General features: G+C 38.9%; 1 protein-coding gene across 4 annotated transcripts in view; it reads left to right on the top strand.

Annotated features, from left to right (window-relative positions):
- The window catches only part of SBF2 (SET binding factor 2), a 496,673-nt gene that overhangs the window by 338,373 nt on the left and 135,481 nt on the right, over positions 1–22,819 (top strand). The gene's annotated exons all lie outside the window — the stretch shown is intronic.

The raw sequence follows: 22,819 nt of genomic DNA, 5'->3' as shown, positions 1-22,819 counted from the left end.
GTTCTCTGATTATTTTCAGCTTTCTATTACAGTGTTTGTGTTTTTTAAACATATAATAGTATCAGTCCCCCAAAATGGTAGTTTTATTTCCTCTTTGCCAGTGTTTGCTCCATTTATTTATTTCATTTTCATGTCTTATTCTATTTCCCAGAACCTCCAAGACAGTGTTTAATAAAAATTTCATGAAAGTCATCCATGTCTTATTCCTGATTGAAATGGTTAGTGTTTTGTCACTTAGGGTAATATTTATTATTTGGCTTTAATAGATATTCCTTATTATATTTAACTAGCTTTCTTCTATTTCTGTTTTACTTAGCTATTTTATATATATATATATATATTTACACATATATATAATATGTTGATAAATATTTTTATGGCTTTAAAGCACCTATTGTAGTAATATGTTTTTTTCACCCTTAATGTGTTGATAAAATGGATTCAGTTCATTTCAGTTCAGTCACTCAACCATGTCTGACTCTTTGCGTCACTATGAACCACAGCATGCCAGGCCTCCCTGTCCATCACCAACTCCCGGAGTTTACCCAAACTCATGTCCATTGAGTCAGTGATGCCATCTAACCATCTCATCCTCTGTCATCCCCTTCTCCTCCTGCCCTCAGCTCTTCCCAACATCAGGGTCTTTTCAAATGAGTCAGCTCTTCGCATGAGGTGGCCTAAGTATTGGAGTTTCAGCTTCAACATCAGTCCTACCAATGAACACCCAGGATTGATTTCCCTTAGGATGGACTGGTTGGATCTCCTTGCAGTCCAAGGGACTGTCAAGAGGCTTCTCCAACACCACAGTTCAAAAGCATAGTCTTTGGCACTCAGCTTCCTTTATAGTCCAACTCTCACATCCATACATGACCACTGGAAAAACCATAGCCTTGACTAGACAGACCTTTGTTGGCAAAGTAATGTCTCTGCTTTTTAATATACTATCTAGGTTGGTCATAACTTTCCTTCCAAGGAGTAAGCGTCTTTTAATTTCATGGCTGCAGTCACCATCCTGCAGTGATTTTGGAGCCCCGAAAAATAAAGTCAGCCATTGTTTCCACTGTTTCCCCATCTAATTGCCATGGAGTGATGGGACCGGATGCCATGATCTTAGTTTTCTGAACGTTGAGCTTTAAGTCAACTTTTTCCGTCTCCTCTTTCACTTTCATCAAGAGGCTCTTTAGTTCTTCTTCACTTTCTGCTATAAAGGTGGTATCATCTGCATATCTGAGGTTATTGATATTTCTCCCAGCAGTCTTGATTCCAGCTTGTGCTTCCTCCAGCCCAGCGTTTCTCATGATGTACTCTGCATAGAATTTAAATTTAAGCAGGGTGACAATATACAACCTTGACATACTCCTTTTCCTATTTGGAACCAGTCTGTTGTTCCATGTCCAGTTCTAACTATTGCTTCCTGACCTACATATAGGTTTCTCAAGAGGCAGGTCAGGTGGTCTGGTATTCCCATCTCTTTCAGAATTTTCCACAGTTTATTGTGTTCCACACAGTCAAAAGCTTTGGCATAGTCAATAAAGCAGAAACAGATGTTTTTCTGGAACACTCTTGCTTTTTTGATGATCCAGCGGATGTTGGCAATTTGATCTCTGGTTCCTCTGCCTTTTCTCAATCCAGCTTGAACATCAGAAAGTTCACGGTTTACGTATTGCTGAAGCCTGGCTTGGAAAATTTTGAGCATTACTTTACTAGCATATGAGATGAGTGCAATTGTGTGGTAGTTTAAGCATCTTTGACATTGCCTTTCTTTGGGATTGGAATGAAAACTGACCTTTTCCAGTCCTGTGGCCACTGCCGAGTTTTCCAAATTTGCTGGCATATTGAGTGCAGCACTTTCACAGCATCATCTTTCAGGATTTGAAATAGCTCAACTGGAGTTCCATCACCTCCACTAGCTTTGTTCATAGTGATACTTCCTAAGGCCCACTTGACTTCACATTCCAGGATGTTTGGCTCTAGGTGAGTGATCACATCATCATGATTATCTGGATCGTGAAGATCTTTTTTGTATAGTTCTTCTGTGCATTCTTGCCACTTCTTCTTAATATTCTTCTTCTGTTAGGTCCATACCATTTCTGTCCTTTATCAAGCCCATCTTTGCATGAAATGTTCCCTTGGTATCTCTAATTTTCTTGAAGACATCTCTAGTCTTTGCTAATCTATTGTTTTCCTCTATTTCTTTGCATTGAAATATTTCTCTCCTTGCTATAAAATGGATTAAGCAGGTAAATATCATGCATTGGACCATGCTACCATTACTTTATCCTTCCCATGAAACTTGTGTTTTTTCCTCTGTGGAAGTTGTAGGATTTTACCTCTTTGACCCCAGTCTTCTAAAAGTTCACAGTGAAGTGCCCTGATGCCCCCTGATGTCTTTGGGCTATTTAAGTGTGTTGTGCTAGATACTTGATAGGTCCCTTCAGTCTGGACGTTCCTGTTCTTAAATTCTGGGCAATTTTCTTCAGTTATTTTCTTTGATGTCCTTTCCTTCATTTTCTCAATTTATTCTTCTGGGTTTTATACTATTTAGATGTCTTTTCTGGAGCAATGCTCTAATTTTATTTTCTCTACTATTTTCTATCTCTGCCTTTTGCTTTACCCTTTGGCAGATTACCTCAAGATTATCTTCCAACCCTCTGTTGAATTTTACATTTCAGGTATTATGTTTTTACACCCAAATATAGTTTTATTCTCGGAATATTCACTTTTTTGGTATTCTGGTTTTGTCTCATGAATGTAATAACTTTTTCACTTATCTATCTGAGGGTATTGACAGACAAAAATAGAGAAAGAACTGGCCCATATTATGGGAGAGGAGCAGGGCAGAGAGAGCTGCATGGTTTCTCTTTCTCCATAGTTTTTGGCTATTTCTTTATTCTGGTCTTTGTCTTTTATATTAGAAACTTTGTTCAGATGTCTGGTAATATTTTATTGTCTGCTTATAGGGCTACCCTCAATATCAGTAGCTTTAATTTTCTTTTTTTCCCCCTTTTTTTGCAGGGAGCTGGTCATACTTTTCAGAAAATAATCTGATCAGCTCCCTGAAATGTAAAAACCTGGCTGCCAGAGTTCTGGAAGCTCAGTTTCTCTCATTTTCAGTATGGTACACCTACCTCCAACTGATTCTGGTGTCCTGAAAACCAGAGAGCATGATACTTCCAGCTTTGTTCTTCTTTCTTGAGATTGCTTTGGCTATTAAGGGTCTTTTGTGGTTCCATAGAAATTTTAAGACTTTTTGTTTTGATCTGTGAAAAGTGCCATTGGAATTTTAATAGAGAGTGCATTGAGAAAATAATATCTTCATTGTAATTTAAGTGAAGTTTTAAGAGGAAGCAAATTTAGATGTGTATTTTGGAATTAAGCAAATTCAAATGTGTATAAAATTTTCAACTTTAGTCACCCACACAGTATAGTCAAAATGTATTAGAATGGCATCAAAGCCATGCCTTCCTTTCTAGGCTTATATTTACCACAACATGTCATCTTACTAGTTTAAATTTCACTCAACCACCTTCTTTATAGTACAGTGACCAAACTGTGTTTTGCCTTTGTGCCTTGTTCAGCTGCTTTGTACTATAATGCCCATTGCCCTTCAATTTCCCCCATATCTGGTGAACATATCATTCAAGCCTCAGTTCAACTTTTACCTTTCGTGTCTTTCTCAGGTAAAAATGGCCATCTCTTTTATACTCTTCCCCATGTAATTATATATGGGTTTCCCTGGTGGCTCAGCAGTAAAGAATCTACCTGCAATGCAGGAGTCATGGATTCAATTGCTGGGTTGATAAGATCTCCCAGAGGAGGGCATGGCAACCCACTCAAGTATTCTTGTGGGGAAAATCCCATGGACAGAGAGCCTGCTGGGCTACAGTCCATGGAGTCGCAAAAGAGTCAGGCACAACTGGACCAACTCAGCACTTATATACTACTCTTACCTTGCCTGGAGAATCCCAGGGACAGAGGAGCTTGGTGGGCTACAGTCCATAAGGTTGCAAAGAGTCGGACATGACTGAGGTGACTTAGCACACGTGCACGTGTGCCCGCACACACACACCATAAGCACTAATGAGTTTTTTTGTAACATTTTGAACTGAACTTTTAACATGCGGTAAACTGGACTATTTCAGGAGTACAACTTGATAACTTTTTAACATGTGTATGGACCTTTGAAACCATCACCACAATCAAGATGATGAATTCTGTGTCTGCCTCACACTGCATGCTTCAGTGAAATTCACTTAGCTTGAATCTCGCTGCAATAATTGGCTGAACTTTAAGCAGGCATTGAGGCCAGGAGTAAGAGATACACTTTTAAAGGGGTAAGGAAAATCAATTAGGTACAGACACTTGGCCCGTAAGGTGGTTCATTCCAAAGGTCACTGCTCAATCCCTCTTCCTGCAGTTCACAGCATGACAGCCATGCGTCAAAAGGAACCAGGCTAGAAAATGGCCTGCAAACTTTTTTAGAGTCAAGAAGACATGCTCCTTTTTATATAACTTTTCATTCTTTAAGGTTTTTGACAGGTTCAAAAATTTCACAACCGTAGTAAACAGTTGCCATTATTTTTCTGTGCACTACAAATTTATTTGGACTGATATATTCTATGTTTTCAGAGTCTCACCATAGCAAAATAATCTTACACTTGATTTAAATCTCTTAGGCTGTCTGTGATATTCAGTTCTGGCCTTATCTATGTTGTTGTTTAATTAGGGTAAGCAGGTTTTACAGTTTGAGGAATGACTTTTCTGTCAATAATGTATCAGAAAGTCATTCAGCCAAGGTTTTGACCACTGCCATGGGCTCTTGAGACATTTCTCGTTAGAGATGAAGTAATGTAATTTTAAGGACACTCTTTCCTAATGCAGTCTGTTATGAACACGTTTTGAGCCTAACATTGTGTTCTGTAAACTTCATGCAACTAATTTCTAGAATCTACCCTTGTAGCCAAAGTATTTGTGGAGGATATTTGCCTAGATAGCCAGAAAAAGAGACATTCTCCTTGTTGGTTAATATTTTAATAATTGAACCTATTGAAATTATAAATGGGATTCAAAGGGTTTTGAAAAAGAAGAAACAAAAAAAAAAGGTCCTTAGAGATTATTGAGTACCAGTTTTTTTAGATGAAGAAATGAAGGTCCAGAGAGGTGAAGTAATTTCCTCAAGATCACAGGACCAAATAGTGACATACTGAGAATAAACATATGGTCTTAATGTTGTTCAGTTCTGTGATTTTACACATAGTCTTTAAACAATAGCAAGTTTTTGGTCTGTGACCATAAAGACATTTCTTTAGATTTATTTAAAGGAAATTTTAAAATTCACTTAAATAAAGTAGCTCAATATTGGAAAACTTCTCTTGAGGCAAAACATAATGCTTTTCTTAAAATTAAAATCACTAGGCCTCATTTCCAATGCAGAATATATATATATATATATAAAATCATGTTTATCTTTTATATATATTTAAAACAATACATCTAAAACCATATGCAAAATAGCCATTAACTGGCATATAAAAGGAAAAAAATTAGAGATGTGAAAGAAGAGAAATTAATCCAAAGAGCTTATTCGTCTTTCAGTTCAGCTCAGATGCCTCTTATTCATAAAGCCTTCTCTGATTGCTGTGGTGGAATCACTCCCTCCTCAGTGCTTCCCTAACAGCTTTTCTTGCTTCTCCTGTGGCATGTTGAACACACTGATTTTCATTAGCTCTTGTTAGGCCTGTCTGCTGGTTCCACTACCTTCTAAACAGTGTCACATAGGGTTCATATGTATTGGTTGAAAAAATGAAAACATGTAAGTACAAACCAAATAACACAAACTTAATTCTTCTCAACATGTAGATTTTAGTCTAAAAAATTTGGTGGCAGGTACTTTAAGCAAATGTAGAGTAAATCGAATAACACAAAATACTTCACACTTTCACCTAAATCTAAAGTCAGATATAGCCCTATTTTTCTAGAATGGTACAAAGTTGAATCAGAAGAGACAGTACTGGTACATTGTAAGCCAGTGTTCTCAAAGTTTAACATGTATTAGAATAACTGAAGAGGTTGTTAATACACAGAATGCTGATCCCCACACCTAGATTGCTAATTCAAGTGGGCTGGAAGTAGAGCCTGTGTATTTGTGTGTTTAACAGGGTCCCAGGTCATACTACTACTGCTGGTCCAGGAAACTCATTTTCTGAAATGCTATTGTAGCCAAATAGACTAAGAAGAGAGGAGAGGCAAGTTGAAGAAGAGAAGGAAAGAAGCATGGCAGTGTGCACAATGAGTGGGAAGATTAAGGAAAGGAGCAATGTGGAGACCTGACAAAACACCAAAACTTTAAAAAATAAGGCCTGTCTCCACTTCTTGCTTCCCTAACTGGGGTACCACTGATCTGACACCTAGTCATTCGGAAATAGAGGAACTGGGCACCACAGCCAAACTCACTCTTTACCAGCCAGTCAGTAGTATTTCAGAAAATCAGCCTCCTTCTCCAGCCAACCTTTTGACAGCAGTGCTTGAGGGACAGCTTTCCTACACAACACTAAAATCTCACGGAGCAAAAGGCAAAATCATAAGGAAATCTTAGATGATGTCTTTTTTTCACATATAAAGATATGAAAACCTTATCTAATGGAAAAGAGTCTAATCTGTCGCCTGATCACAAAATTCCCTTATGTGCATGCTCTGAAAGACAGACTAGGTACCTATGAAGGAACATATGCGCTTATATTAGTGCCCAGATGTCTGTAGTGGGTCTCATAAAAGACACAAAACTGATAGCTTTTCTCTGTATCAGGAGCTTTTCCTGCCTTTGCCTTTCCCCCTTGTACCTTTCTCCCTCTACTCCTGTCCAAAGCTTAGTTTCCCAACTTAGAATATATTCTTTCTACATCCCAATTCTGCCTGTCTTGTCTTTAATATATATTCCTGATGAGTCTTCTCCAACAAGGATTCCTCTCTTTTTTCCAGTAACCTTGCTACTTCTTTTCTCATGTCCAGCACCTTTACAGTTTCTACAGCCCTTACTGCATTTTCTCAGCTAGTGAATCCTATATTGTATGTTTGTGTGTTATTTAGAAAAGATACACTCAGAAACAAAAAATTCTGATTTTTTTTTTCCAGAGAATTCTGGCCATTGGTGTGATTTGTTTTCCCCAAGAAAGCAGTAGGAATTATTTGATTGATTGTTCAATTTCAAGGCTAACTCTCACATCCTTTCAAAAATACTATGGCTCTGTGTGTGGGTGTGTGTCTATTCCAAAAGTTTTGTAGAAGAAAGATACATAGTTCTTTGAAATGTTTAATTAAGACCTGAAAGAGAATTTTCTAATAGTCCATCATGCCAGTTATTTGACAGGTAGACTTTAGCATTCCAAAATAAAAAACTAGACTTAATTTCTACTTGAGATTTAAGGCCCAAGGTATGTGTCACTAATATTTGCACAGTGTTGCCTAATGATTTATACATGGTTGCTATCTCCTAATACACTGGCCTAGTTCCTAAATTTTATTTCCTATTTCTTCAGTGACTAGATGACTGTGTAAGATAATAATAATTTTTTTTTAATGAAGAAGAGGCTGTTTTGAATTCTCTTGCTGAAAAATCACATAGCTAGGAAATGTAAAGGAAAATATATTAAAATATTCTAGCAATGGTAGCATAAAGAAACTTCCAGAAATTGTAAACTCTAGAATGACCTAATTTGGGGCTCCTGATCACTTACCTCCACATGTTTACTTCCATTTCCCTTCTGAAACTCAACTAGAAGTGATAGTATAGAAAATTTTTAAAGATAAACACAGATCAACAAGGACAGAGAAAACAGGTAAAGAAATGTTAGCCCAAAAATTTTAAAAGACAGAAAGCAAGAGTTAAATGATTTAATGGGCATGAGAAAGGTAAAATTAGGAAGACAGAGGAAAGCAGAGAAGCAGTCTGATTTATACTACAGAACTCTCCAAAGGCTCAGAAGTTGGTTGGAGTAAAGAAATTATATCTGTGGTGAAAGCCCAAACAAGGATAGTAAATACGAAGAAGAGGAAACAAATGATAAAAATGTGATGAAGACAGAACTAACATTAACTGATTCAAGTTCAAGAGGACAATGATTGTATAACTGTTTAATGCAGAGCCCGCAGCACAATGTACCTAGTTCTACTAAAGATATTTGTTGAATGGATAGATGGAAGCAGGATCACATTGGAAGCATCATCTTGATATCTGAGTGAATTTGAGGGTATGATGTGATACAAAGGTTCCTGGCTAGTTGATGGAATAGATGCTTGTCCTTTTTACCAAGCTAATACGGAAGAGTATCAGGCTTGAAGGTGGGTATTAGAGGTGGAGATAATTCAGTTTAAGATAAATTTGAGGTCTTTACAACAGATTGAAAGAGCCCAAGTCTGCTGGAGCTGAGGAGAGTTGTCTGTGCTAGAAATACAGTGGCACTGTATCTCACAGAAATGGTTGAGCCAGCCTAAGGAAAATTGGCAGTAAAAGAGAGGAGATCTAAGGATGAAAAAATAAATAAATGAATTAGAAATACTGACATTTAAGGAGTGGGCAGAATAATAAAAACTAAAACATTGAGATGAAAGATCCATAAGAAAAGGCATAAGAGGAGAAAAATGGGGTCATGGAGGCCAAAGTAGGAAATTAAGAATAAAGTGACTAGAAAGAATGCAGGCCACAGTGGTAGAGTAGGAAGACTCTGAATTTATCTCTTCCCGTGGGCACACCAAAATTACAGCTATTTACAGAGTAACTATTGATGAGAAAGATTGGAAGGCTAACAGAAAAGATTTTCTATAACTGAAGTCATAAAGACGGATCCACAGCAAGTCAGGTAGTAGGGAGAGACTCAATACAGTCATGACCCATACCACCAGGTGGGCAGCCCACAAATGGGAGGATAATTACAATTACCAGAGTTCTCCCCAAGGAGTGAGTGGTCCAAGCCCTCCACCCCTGGACTCCTACACTGGGAAGATGAGCCCCCAGAATGTTTGGCTTTAATTAAAGCCAGCAGGGCTTACTTTCTGGAGAGCTAGAGGGCTGTGGGAAATAGACTTCAAGGGCGCACATGAAATCTCACATCCTCCAGTACCCAAGGCCGAAGCAGTAATTTGAAAGGAGCCTGGGGTGGACCCACCTGCTGATCTTGGAGAGCCTCCCAGAGAGGCAGGAAGCAAGTTGAGCTCACCTTGAAGACATAGACACCGCAACCATTTTGAGAGCTTGTTCTACCACGTGGAGACTAGTGCTGGCAAGTGCCATTTTGGAATCTTCTTCTCTGTAGCTTACTAGCACCAGGACCCAGCCCACAGCCACCCTGGAATGTGACCCTGTCTACCAGGGAGCCCTGGACCTGGCCCCACATACCAGTTTACCATCACTAGCCCTGGGATCCCCCAGGGCCCTGCAGTTACAGACCCTGGGACCCACCTCCACCTACCAATGAGCAGGCACCAGCCCCTGGAGCCCCTGGGCCTTGGCCCTACCCATCAGCAGGCCAACACCAGCTCTTAGACACCTCGGATCCCTCAGGCAGCTGCCCCAGGATCCAGCTTCTGAGGCCAAAAAGGAATAGCATGATATAAAGTGATGAAAGGGGAAAATCTGCAACCAAGAATATTCTACCCAGCAAGGCTTTCCAGGTTTGATGGAGAAATCAAAAGTTGTACAAACAAAAGCTCAAAAAGAGTTCAAAACCACCAAACTAGCTTTACAAGAAGTGTTAAAGGGACGACTTCTAAGCAAAAAAGAAAAGGTCACAATTAGTAACATGAAAATTACCAAAAAAAAAAAAAAAAAATCTAATTGGTAAAGGCAAATATACAGTAAAAGTAGTAAAGCAAAGCCATGTTTAAAGATAGTAGGAAGTTTAAAAGCAAAAATAGTAAAATCATCTATCCACGATAGGTATTTAAGGGATACACAGAACAAAAAATTATAAAACATGTTATCAAAAACAGTAAATGCAGGGGCAATGAAAGTTGCTGAACTGTGTCTGACTCTTTGCAACCCCATGGTCTGTCCATGGAATTCTCCCTGCAAGAATACTGGAGTGGGTTGCCTGCCATTCCCTTCTCCAGGGGATCTTCCTGAACCAGGGATCGAACCCGGATCTCCTGCAATTCAGGCAGATTCTTTACCCTCTGAGCTACAGGAGATTCCCAAATGCAGGGAGTGGGGGGTGAGAAAAATGCAGGGTAGTTACAGTGTATTTATGGGGGAAGGGTACGGCAAGAAGTGGGCTTCCCTAGTGGCTCAGCAGTAAAGAATTTGCCTATTATGCCGGAGATGTGGAAGGAGCTGCAGTTTTGATCCCAGGGTTGGAAAGATCCCCTGGAGAAGGAAATGGCAATCTACTCCAGTATTCTTGCCTGGGAAATCCCATGGACAGAGGAGCCTGGCAGACTGCAAAAGAGTTCAACAGGACTTAGCGACTGAACAACAGGGTGAGAAACAGATGAGGGAGATTAAGAGGTACAAACTTCCAGGTACAAAAAAGTCACAGTATGAAATGTACAGTGTTGGAAATATAGTCAATAGCTATGTAATAAAATCTTTGGTTTTATAGTGTAACTTATCCTGGTGTTCAGTTGGAAATGTATAGAAATATCAAATTGCTGTTGTGTAACAGGAACTAACAGTGTTATAGGCCAATTATATTTCAAGAACAAACAGATTTGTGTTTACCAGCGGTGGAAGATCAGAGGAGGGGAAATTGAATGAAGGCAGTCAAAAAATACAAAATCCCAGTTATAAGTACTAGGAATGTAATGTACAATATGATGAGTATAATTGACACAGCTGTTTGTTGTATTTGAAAGTTGTTAAGAGAGTAAATCCTGAATTCTTGTCACAAAAATATGTTTGTTTCTTTAATTTGACAACTGTATGAGATGACAGATGTTCACTAAATGATATTGTTCACTAAATGATTGTTTGAAATGACTATATAGAAGTAAAGTTCATTTATATGAATAAATATACAATTTGTGATTTGGAAAATATAGACACCAAAATTTTACATTGGTTGTATAACGGTCATGGGATTTATCACAAGATATTTTGGGGGTTTTTTTTCCCTGCTTAACCTGCATTTCCTAGATCTTTTATAATGGAAGTGTGGGGGGTTTTTTAAAGGAAAGTAGTTTTTTAAAAAAGATAAAATATGTGTTTAATCTTAACAAATGGTATAGAGGTTAAATTAAATGTCTAAACATCATCCATTTGGTTGGTGTAAGAGGTGAAAGTGGTGACCTTTGCCAGTGCAAGTGGGGGTAGGAAGTTCAAAAGGCCAAAGCCAGTCTAGAGAGGGTTGATCTTCTGGCCAGTGCCGAGTTTTCTGTTGTCATTAAGGAATAAATTCAGAATTTGCAAACATTGTTTTCTTAGGATTCCCAGAAATGCTTTCATGCTACTATCCTGACCTTATGTAACACTTTACATTTCACTGAGTGTTTCCTTATCAGTGCCTCGGGAAAAATAGCCATGTAACTATAGGGTTGATAATTCCTTGCCTATTTATTTTTAAGGCTGGTTAGATGTGGTTGAGTCTGACTTTTTACACATTTCATTCATTGTATGGAATCTGATTTTGACTTTCAAGAAGATTTTAATAAATAGTGCTGCTAATGAATCTTAAAAGTTTTTCCCAGTATCCATTTTTAACTCTTTACAAAGATATTCCAAAATATTCTTACTGAAACTAAGAGCTATTTAAGTTTTTTCTGACCATATGTTATCATTATTTTTATAATATAAATCATGAGGAAAATTGTCTCCAATTATTACTATTTGCAGTAATTGGCTATATAAGTATTGATTATTTTATCTTTTGCTAATGTTATAAAGGCAACATAATGATAACCTATGGGTTAAAATGCTAAAAACAGTGACTTCCATGGCGGTCCAGTGGTTAAGACTCCGTACTTGCAATGCAAGGTGTTTGACCTCTGGTCAGGCAACTGAGATCCCACAAGCTGCACGACACGGCCAAGAAAATAAAAGCTAAAAAGAGCTGTTTGTTTTCCTTTATAACCTCACTTATATAATCAATACATGAAGGCTTTTCTAATCTAAAAGGCTTTTCTATAGGTTTTACTTATTTCTTAGTTCTAAATCAGACAGATTTATAATTCATTTCCTCTTTTTGTCACAGGAATTTAAAGTATGGTCTTCAGAGGGGTGGGAGTATAGGAAAACAAACAAAAAATATGTTATAGTAGCTACCTTGAAACTGTAAAGTATATAAATTATTAATGTTATCTCTTCATGGCTACATCCACTAGCTTTTCCTTGCTTTGAAGATAGAGGAAGCAGTTTATCAACTAGAATTTCTTTTTGAAGCGCTCTTTCCTTGGCTCCATGATGAAACATTTTCTACATATCCTTGTACCTTTCTGGCCATTCTTTTTCCATCTTTTAAAGCTCATCCTTCTCCACTTGGCCTTTAATTTTTAAAGCTTCATATTCTTTTATTTTGTTTTTTTGTCTCATTCTATACTTACTTCAAGGATGATCTTTTTCACGTGTACAACTTAAACTACTACCTATATGTTGATGACTCTTGGAAGTTTATTTTCTACTCCAGACCTTTGCTCTGAGCTCTACACCTTTATATCCAGCTGGGTGCCTGATATCTCATTTTCATGGTGTCAAAGACGGTCAGCTTTAGAAACTAAGCTCATGATAATGAATTTCCTTTACCCCTCAACTCTCAAACCTGATTCCCTTTCACCATTCCCAATCTTGGCAAATGGCACCACAACTGATCCAGTTATGCAAACTAAAACCTAAGAGCCTTCCTTGATGCCATCTTCTTCATCTCCAACACCAAGTCATATTGATTTTCACCCCATAGGAACCTTTTGACACAATCCTCTTCCCTCTCCCTCCACCTATGATATCCCTGTCAAAGCTACCATCATCCCTCCTAGACTGTAATACTCGTCTAAACATTCTTCCCCCATCCACTTTTGTTCTGGCCTAAACGCATTCATCATCCTATAGCCAGTAGTGATTTTTTTCAAACTACAGATCTCTCTTAGCTGGTTGTCGTCGTTCACTCGCTCAGTCGCTCAGTCGTGTCCAACTCTTTGTGACAACATGGACTGCAGCACGCCAGGCCTCCCTTCCCTTCACCATCTCCCAGAGCCTGCTCAAACTCATGTCCGTTTAGTCAGTGATGCCGTCCAACCATCTGGTCCTCTGTTGTCTCCTCCTCCTGCCTTCAATCTTTCCCAGCATCAGGGTATTTTCTAATGAGTCAGCTCTTCGCATCAGGTGGCCAAAGTATTGGCACTTCAGCAGCATTATCCTATAGCCAGCCAGTGGATCTTTTCAGGCTACATATCTCTCTTAGCCTGGGTTCCCCAGAAAACAATGTGTATACTACCACTTTATTAGGAAATTGTTTCAGGTTGGAAACAGATTCTGAGGCAGAGTTTAGTTCAAAGGATATTTGTCAGGGAGTGATCTTTAGATTAACACCTGTAGGAGGGAAGGGAAAAAAATAGAATTGGGCAAAAGGAGAAGTCAGGCAACATTGTGGGCTCAAGGTTAGTCTCAGTCTAACCCACACAGAGCTCTGGGGCTAGAGTTGTCCACATTATGTGAGAATAGCTGGGTATGGACCCACACCTTGATCAGTCATTGAATATTTACTGCTTCAGGAGGGGCTGTTGACAGCATTGCCAAGTCATGGCAGCAACAAGTCCTTCCTTGAAGGGTTATTTGGATAAGGCATTGTCATGTTCATTCCTTGTGCTGCTCACCTCCCCTTCTACAACGGTATTCAGAAGCAGCTCCTCCAGAATTCTAGTGTGCCTTTCTTGCTGGGGGAAACTGAGAAGAGGGTAAGTGGGGAAAACGTTAGCCCCTGCAGATGTAGCTGATGGTAGGAATGCAAATGATGCTAACCTCTCTTCTTATGACTCAAACCGTCATCCTGGAGGGGTCTTAGCCTCTGGTCACCTGTGTTTCTCAGCCCAGCATTGTTGCACTGGTTCATTTTCCATCAGAATTTAGCAAGGAAGTACCAAGAGGTACCCAAGAACTTAACCTGGGTGCCAGGCATTCCTCCTTGCACTCACTGTATGACATTAGCCCTACCTCCCTGGCATTCAGGTTGGTTTTTGGGGTTTTTCTTGTCAAGATGATGGCTCCTCTTGTCTGCCAGTTCCTTGGCAACAGCTGTAGTTTACAGATTAATGAGATTCTTGTTTTGTCCCCTAGTAAAATGTGTTCCTCCTTTGGGGAATAGAATCTGTAACCTTGTACAGCTCGAAGTTATAGCAATGGAAAGTGCAAATTCTCTAAGTGGGTCACTGATTGTGGTAGTAAGCAGGGCTTCTTAATTCTTGGATCTGCTACAGAGCCCTTTCTTGTTCTGGGTCCTAGTTCAGAGTTCTATTCAGAGCTGGCAGCTTTCTGTGTCACCTGGTATAAGCCTGTAAAGGAGTCCCAGATGTGAAATATGCTTTCATCATAGCCGTAAGAGGCCTATGAGAATTTGTGCTTCCTTACTCATTTCCTTATGATGAGAGATACAAGATGCAACAAATTGTCCTTTTTCTTTGAATGAGATGTCCCAGCAGGCCAGGACCTTTATAATGTTTATCTCCCATCTTCTGCAGTGCATGTCTCACCAAGATTTCCAACATGGTGGTCACTGCTAGCTCATCCAGCCTGATTAGCAAGGTGTCATCAATGTAGCAGATCAGTATAATGTTCTGCTGCTGCTACTGCTGCTAAGTCGCTTCAGTCGTGTCCGACTCTGTGCAGCCCCATAGACGGCAGCCCACAAGGCTCCCCCGTCCCCGGGATTCTCTAGGCAAGAACACTGGAGTGGGTTGCCACTGCCTTCTCCAAAGCAGGAAAGTGAAAAGTGAAAGTGAAGTTGCTGAGTCTTGTCCGACTCTTAGCGACCCCATGGACTGCGGCCCACCAGGCTCCTCCATCCATGGGATTTTCCAGGCAAGAGTACTGGAGTGGGGTGCCATTGCCTCCTCCGTCGGGTATAATGTTCTAGGTGACATTTAATGTCCACGTTTCTTCCAAGTAAATTTGAATGGGAGGGGGATTTAATTAACATATCCCTGAGGCAAAATTGTAAATACGTAATTACCATTGTCCATTTCATGTAAATACAGACTGTTTCAGATCCTCCTCTGTGATAGAGATAGAATTTATTCACCAAATCATTGACTACATGCAACATTCCTGCAACCGTAATCTGCGGTAGCAATGTGACTTTATTATATAACTGCCGTGGGAGCTTCCTCATGGTTGAATTTGTTGTAGTCTACTTTTATACTTTTGTATCTGTCTGGTTTCTACAGACACAGGACTGGAGAATTAAATAGAGCTATGACAGAGACCATCACTCCTGCACCCTTTAAATCATTAAGAGTGGAACTAATTTTCACTGTTACCACCAGTAAATCCATTTAAAATAGGAACCAAAATTTCATACCAAATAGTGGGGAAAGCATTTGATACATTATATTTAAAAGAAGATATCTAAAATTTTATTTTAACAAATACTTAGATTATTTTTACCATGTGCTGATACTTTTAGAACCAAAGTATGAATCTCACTTTCCTTGGGGGAGGTAAAAGTATTTAAAATTATTTTCCAACAAAATTGCATCATGATTTACTTTATGTTTGGCTTTTACAGCACTGTTCCAAAGATGATCCTTTTTGAAAAAATATTTAAAGCCTTCATAATTGTTCTTAATGGACTCTCTTAATCCTCTGACAGCAAATCATATTCTTTTAAAACACTTAGCATAAAATCATCCTAACCAGTGATCTTTTTTTCACTTGATCTAACTTTGTTTGATTTTGCTTTGTCAGTGTGATGTGATAGAAGCAGTTCTTTGACTTGGTAGACTTTATGAAATCCTATATTGTTTACATGTTTACATTTCTGTGTTTGATGGGGTGAATAGAGGTAGAGGCCAGTGTTAATATGAAAGTGTATTTCAGAAGATGGATACAGGTATTTGAAAGGCTCAGTCCCTTTGCTATTCACCTGAAACTATCACACCATTGTTTCTTAATTAGCTATTGTTTTTCAATTGCTAAATTGTGTCTGGACTCTTCGACCCCACGGACTGTAGCACACCAGGCTTCCCTGTCGTTTGGTTATACCTGAATACAAAATAAAAAGTTAAAAAAAAAAAAAACTACAGCAGCGTTAAATTGGATGTGTTTTTCAGTAGTGACTAATTTGATGATGATGATGAAATGGTGGTGATTATTCCTTTTGCCTTGATTCTTTGGATCAAAATTTTGTCTGGGAGATTAATCCATGATGTTGGATATAACTATAATTTATTTTCACTTTTATGTAGTATTCTTTTGTATCAGTATACCACATTTTTTTCATTCTACCAAATACCTTTTTTCATTTTTCCTGTTTGATGCTTCCTGAACTCTTAGCATATGAAGACTAAATTCTTTTATTATTTCTTTTACTTTTTCCTGCTTTCTCCTCTATTTCCAGCACTCCTATTATGCATATTTTAGAAGCTTTGACTTGATTCTCTGTATTTCTTAATTTTTAAAGAAATTATCAAGACAGAGATGAAATAAATGAATACTATGGGGGTAAAAATTAACTTCCAGCACTTCCTTTGCATTTTAATTTTAGCAATCACATTTTAAATTTTCAATTGGTTTTCACAGTTGTAATATAGTTTCAACCTCTTTTGAGTAGATTATTTATAATTAGTGGAAATTTTCTTCTTTTGCCTGAATTATGTGTTTCTCAGATGCCATTTTTATATTCAGTTCTATACTTTATTGAACTTCCTGATGTTCAAGCTGGATTGAGAAAAGGCAGAGGAACCAGAGATCCAATCGCCAACATCCACTGGATCATCGAAAAAGCAAGAGAATTCCAGAAAAACATCTATTTCTGCTTTATTGACTATGCCAAAGCCTTTGACTATGTGGATCACAATAAACTGTGGAAAATTCTGAAAAATGAGAATACCAGACCACCTGACCTGCTTCTTGAGAAATCTGTATGCAGGTCAGGAAGCAACAGTTAGAACTGGACATGGAACAACAGACTGGTTCCAAATAGGAAAAGGAGTACGTCAAGGCTGTATATTGTCACCCTGTTTATTTAACTTATATGCAGAGTACATCATGAGAAACCCTGGACTGGAAGAAACACAAGCCAGAATCAAGATTGCTGGGAGAAATATCAATAACCTCAGATATGCAGATGACACCACCCTTATGGCAGAAAGTGAAGAGGAACTAAAAAGCCTCTTGATGAAAGTGAAAGTGGAGAGTGAAAAAGTGGGCTTAAAGCTCAACATTCAGAAAACGAAGATCATGGCATCCGGTCCCACCACTTCATGGGAAATAGATGGGGAAACAGTGGAAACAGTGTCAGACTTTATTTTGGGGGGCTCCAAAATTACTGCAGATGGTGGCTGCAGCCATGAAATTAAAAGACGCTTACTCCTTGGAAGCAAAGTTATGACCAACCTGGATAGCATATTCAAAAGCAGAGAGATTACTTTGCCAATAAAGGTTCGTCTAGTCAAGGCTATGGTTTTTCCTGTGGTCATGTACGGATGTGAGAGTTGGACTGTGAAGAAGGCTGAGCACCGAAGAATTGATGCTTTTGAAGTGTGGTGTTGGAGAAGACTCTTGAGAGTCCCTTGGACTGCAAGGAGATCCAACCAGTCCATTCTGAAGGAGATCAGCCCTGGGATTTCTTTGGAAGGAATGATGCTAAAGCTGAAACTCCAGTACTTTGGCTACCTCATGCGAAGAGTTGACTCATTGGAAAGACTCAGATGCTGGGAGGGATTGGGGGCAGGAGGAGAAGGGGACGACAAAGAATGAGATGGCTGGATGGCATCATTGACTCGATGGACGTGAGTCTGAGTGAACTCCAGGAGTTGGTGATGGACAGGGAGGCCTGACGTGCTGTGATTCATGGGGTCACAAAGAGTCAGACATGACTGAGTGACTGATCTGATCTGATCTGATACTCTATTGCATTTGAGAGGCAACAGGACTTAGAGCTTTAAAGCATAAACATTGGAGTGAGACTGCTGGGTTTGAATTCTTCCTCTGTTGTTTGTACCCATTTAATCTCAGGCAATTATTTAACCTCTAGAAACTAGTTCCTTCCTAAACAAAATGGACCCAATTCTAGTGTCTACCTCCTAGAGATGTTGTAAAAATTAAATGAAATAATTTCTGTGTATCCAAACTGAAAATGTTTGCTATTAATACTTAGTAAGCACTTAATAAATGTTAGCTATTATTACCATATGTCAGGTGCACTGTCCTAGTTTCCAGACATACAACGCTGAAGCAGACTTGCACCATTCACTCAAAAACTTAAGACTGGATGTTATTTGTCAAGTCTAGCATTCATCTTCTGTCTCAGTGGGACTGGTGGTACATATTAAATAACCATAGTGTTCAAAATTGTGGTACATTCTCAGTGGTTTTATTAGCTGATTGAGCATTAAAATATAACCTGAGGCTGAAACAACAAGAGTCTCACTGCTTATTTTGTACTTAGCAGTGTACTTGGAGGGCTTCCTAGGTGGTGCTAGTGGTAAAGAACCTGTGTGCCAATGCAGGAGACGCAGGAGACCCAGGTTCAATTCCTGGGTTGGGAAGATCCCCTGGAGGAGGGCATGGCAACCCACTTGAGTATTCTTGCCTGGAGAACCCCACGGACAGCCTGGTGGGCTACAGTCCATAGGGTCCAAAGAGTCAGACACAACTGAAGCAACTTAGCATGCAAGCACATGCTGTACCTGGAAAGGGTGGACGAGCCGGAGGGCATTCATGTAGGGGTGCCAAAGGGGAGGAGTGTGAATGGTGAGGCAAGGCATGGGTGGCATGCTAGAGGTATTAGATGTGATAGGAGTAGTTATAATGTGGAATCGTTTGTTGTTGTTCAGTTGTTAAGACATGTCCAACTCATTATTACCCTATGGACTCCTCTGCTCTCCACAATCTCCCAGAGTTTGCTCAAATTCATGTCTGTTGAGTTGGTGATGTGGAATAGAAGATGACCAAAAAAAAGCAGACTGACTAGAGCTGTGGCTTATAACTGGAGGGCCATATGGTCGGTTAACTGTGGAGATTGGTCCACACCACAGAGGTCTTACAAGGTTAGCAGAAGACTTTGCTCATTATCCTGTATTGGTCAGAACATAGCTGACATTTTTGAGCAAGAGAGTAATATGATATACAGAGGTATTTTTGGCTTTGGTAGTTTTAATTTTTGTCTCTGTGTAGAAGATACAAATGTTCTCAGTGTTTTGGACAACTCAAAAAAAATTTTTTTTCTGAGCTATGTCTAATCCAAACTCAAAAAAAGCTTTGTAAGACATCATGCCTTTTGGCCTTATTTTTTTCTTTTAATGTTTACATATATCATTTTTGAGAGATTCCAAAGTTTTATGAAAACAGGAATGCTGGTTATAACAGTTCCAAAGGTATGCAAATCCAAATATGAAATAATTTAGGGTAATGAGAAATTAAGATTGCAAGGTTCACTCTTCAATTGTAGGAGGAAAATTAAAGGTAAACCACGTAGCAAAGTTCAAAATAAAACATGTATAGGTATTCAAGTCCTTGGAGGCTTATAAATTGCCTGGTATGCCTATAACTACTTTGCTATTATGTGGCCAAAACACAGGGGACTTCAGGATGTGTATTTACGAACTGATTCCCCAACAGATAACTGCACTATGCCGAAATGCTATTGCTATGTCAGTGATTGTACTTCTTGTTTCAGAATTTTTCCATTTTTCAATCTAATTAACTTAGAATGTCTCTAACGTGATTTACAAAGAATTTTATATTTATATTTTGCAATCAGCATTTGACTGGCGCTCAGGTTTGAGACATGCACTACAATGTGTAAACATTTTGTAAGATAATAAATAGCTTCTAAATGTTTTATGATTGCCTGTTCCCTGCTAATTGGTCATGGATTGAAATTCCCCATTGTTTAATTTTTTTTAATATGTGGGAAATTTGTATAAATGAGTGTGTGGGACTTCATATCACAGCTGTTGTCATTTAAAGTTTGGACAGCATCATTACAAATGAAGCCCTGCTGTGAAATCAAAGTCAAAAGGCATCTTGGCATCCCAATCATTTCCTTAGGAGAAGATTACAGCTCAAGTCTGTTGAACTTTATTGCCTTGGGCCTCATGACAGTCTTCAGAAACATGCAAGGCATTTCTGTTAAAGAAACTCAGATGTGCTAGGACACAGGGGATGACATTCTTGCACATAACAGTGTCCTAAGCAAGAGAATGAGGAATAAGTTAGGAAGAAAAAAGATGATTCACACTTTTTGCCATATTCTGGGATTATAAAATCCATGGAGATGACAGAACAGGAACAGGATGTGGTGTTTTCCTACATGGCCTCTGTACTTTTTCCAGTTTTACTGAAGTATAATCAGCAAATAAATTTGTAATGTATTTAAAGTGTACACCATGAAGATTTTTTTTTAAATTTTATTTTTAAACTTTACAATATTGTATTAGTTTTGCCAAATATCGAAATGAATCCGCCACAGGTATACCTGTGTTCCCCATCCTGAACCCTCCTCCCTCCTCCCTCCCCATACCCTCCCTCTGGGTCCTCCCAGTGCACCAGCCCCAAGCATCCACTATTGTGCATCGAACCTGGACTGGTGACTCGTTTCATACATGATACTATACATGTTTCAATGCCATTCTCCCAAATCATCCCACCCTCTTCCTCTCCCACAGAGTCCATAAGACTGATCTATACATCAGTGTCTCTTTTGCTGTCTCGTACACAAGGTTATTGTTACCATCTTTCTAAATTCCATATATATGCGTTAAAATACCATACATTGTGAAAGGATTCCCACAATCGAATTAATTAACACATCCATCACCTTGCAGATTTACCTTTCTGGGGAGGGTGAGAATACTTAAATTCTACTTTCTTAGCAGATTTTCATTATATAATAACAGTATTATCAACTGTAGTCACTATGTTATACATTAGATTCTCAAACCTTGTTCATCTTATATGTACTCTTTTACCAGCATCTTCCCATTTCTCCCATACCCCAGCCCCTGGCAACCACCATTCTACTCTTTCTTAGTTCAACTTTTTTTTTAAGACTATACCTATAAGTGATACCATGCAGTATTTGTCTTTCTTTGCCTGGTTTATTTCACTTAACCATAATACCCTCTACATTCATCCATGTTGTTCCAAGTGGCAGGACTTTTTTCCTTTATAAGGCTGAATAATATTGCATATATAAACTACATTTTCTTTATCCATTCATTCTTTGATGGATACTTAGGTTGCTTCCACACCTTGGGTGTTCTGAATAATTCTGCAATGAACATGGGAGTACAGATTTCTCTGTAAGATAATGATTTTCTTTGCATTGTGTATATACCCAGAAGTGGGATTCTTGGATCATATGATAGTTCTATTTTTAGTTACTTAAGGAACCTCCAGTTGTTTTCCATAGTGACTGTACTAGTTTACTTTCCTTCCAACAGTGTGCAAGGATTCCCTTTTCTCTGCATCCTCCTCAGCAATTTTTTCTTGTCTTTTTGGTAATTCAGTTCAGTCGTTCAGTGGTGTCTGACTCTTTGCGACCCCATGAACCACAGCACGTCAGGCCTTCCTGTCCGTCATCAACTCCCAAAGTCCACACAAGCCCATGTCCATTGAGTCAGTGATGCCATCCAACCATCTCATCCTCTGTCATCTGCTTCTCCTCCTGCCCTCAATCTTTCCCAGCATCAGGGTCTTTTCAAATGAGTCAGCTCTTCGCATCAGGTGGCCAAAGTATTGGAGTTTCAGCTTCAAAATCAGTCCTACCAAAGAACACCAGGACTGATCTCCTTTAGGATGGACTGGTTGGATCTCCTTGCAGTCCAAGGGACTCTCAAGAGTCTTCTCCAGCACCACATTTCAAAAACATCAATTATTTGGCACTCAGCTTTCTTTATAGTCCAACTCTCACATCCATACATGACCACTGGAAAAACCATAGCCTTGACTAGCAGACCTTTGTTGACAAAGTAATGTCTCTGCTTTTGAATATGCTGTCCAGGTTGGTCGTAATTTTCCTTCCAAGGAGTAAGCATCTTTTAATTTCATGGCTGCAGTCACCATCTGCAGTGATTTTAGAGCCCAGAAAAATAAAGTCAGCCGCTGTTTCCACTGTTTCCCCATCTATTTGCCAGGAAGTGATGGGACCAGATGCCATGATCTTCGTTTTCTGAATGTTGAGCTTCAAGCCAACTTTTTCACTCTCCACTTTCACTTTCATCAAGAGGCTTTTTAGTTCCTCTTCACTTTCTGCCATAAGGGTGGTGTCATCTGCATATCTGAGGTTATTGATATTTCTCCTGGCAATCTTGGTTCCAGCTTGTGCTTCCTCCAGCCCAGCATTTCTCATGATGTACTCTGCATAATAGCCATTCTAATAATGAAGTTACAGCTCACTGTGGTTTTGATTTGCATTTCTCTGATTATTAACAATGTGGAGTACCTTTTAATGTACCTGTTGGCCATATGTATGTCTTTGAAAAAAATGTTCAGTTACTTTGCCCGTTTTTTAATTGAGTTATTTGGTCTTTTTTGCTCTTGAGTTGTATGAGGTCCCTGAATATTTTGGCTAGGAACCCTTTATTGGATTTATGATTTGCAAATATTTTCTCCTGTTGCATAGGTTGCCTTTTCATTTTGTTGATGGTTTTCTGTGATGTGCAGAAACTTTCTAGTTTG

The sequence above is a fragment of the Bos indicus x Bos taurus genome, chromosome 15 (genome assembly GCF_003369695.1).
Source record: "Bos indicus x Bos taurus breed Angus x Brahman F1 hybrid chromosome 15, Bos_hybrid_MaternalHap_v2.0, whole genome shotgun sequence".
Lineage (NCBI taxonomy): Eukaryota > Metazoa > Chordata > Mammalia > Artiodactyla > Bovidae > Bos > Bos indicus x Bos taurus.
Note: the sequence above shows the minus strand (reverse complement) of the source record. Positions and strands in the feature narration are given on the sequence as shown.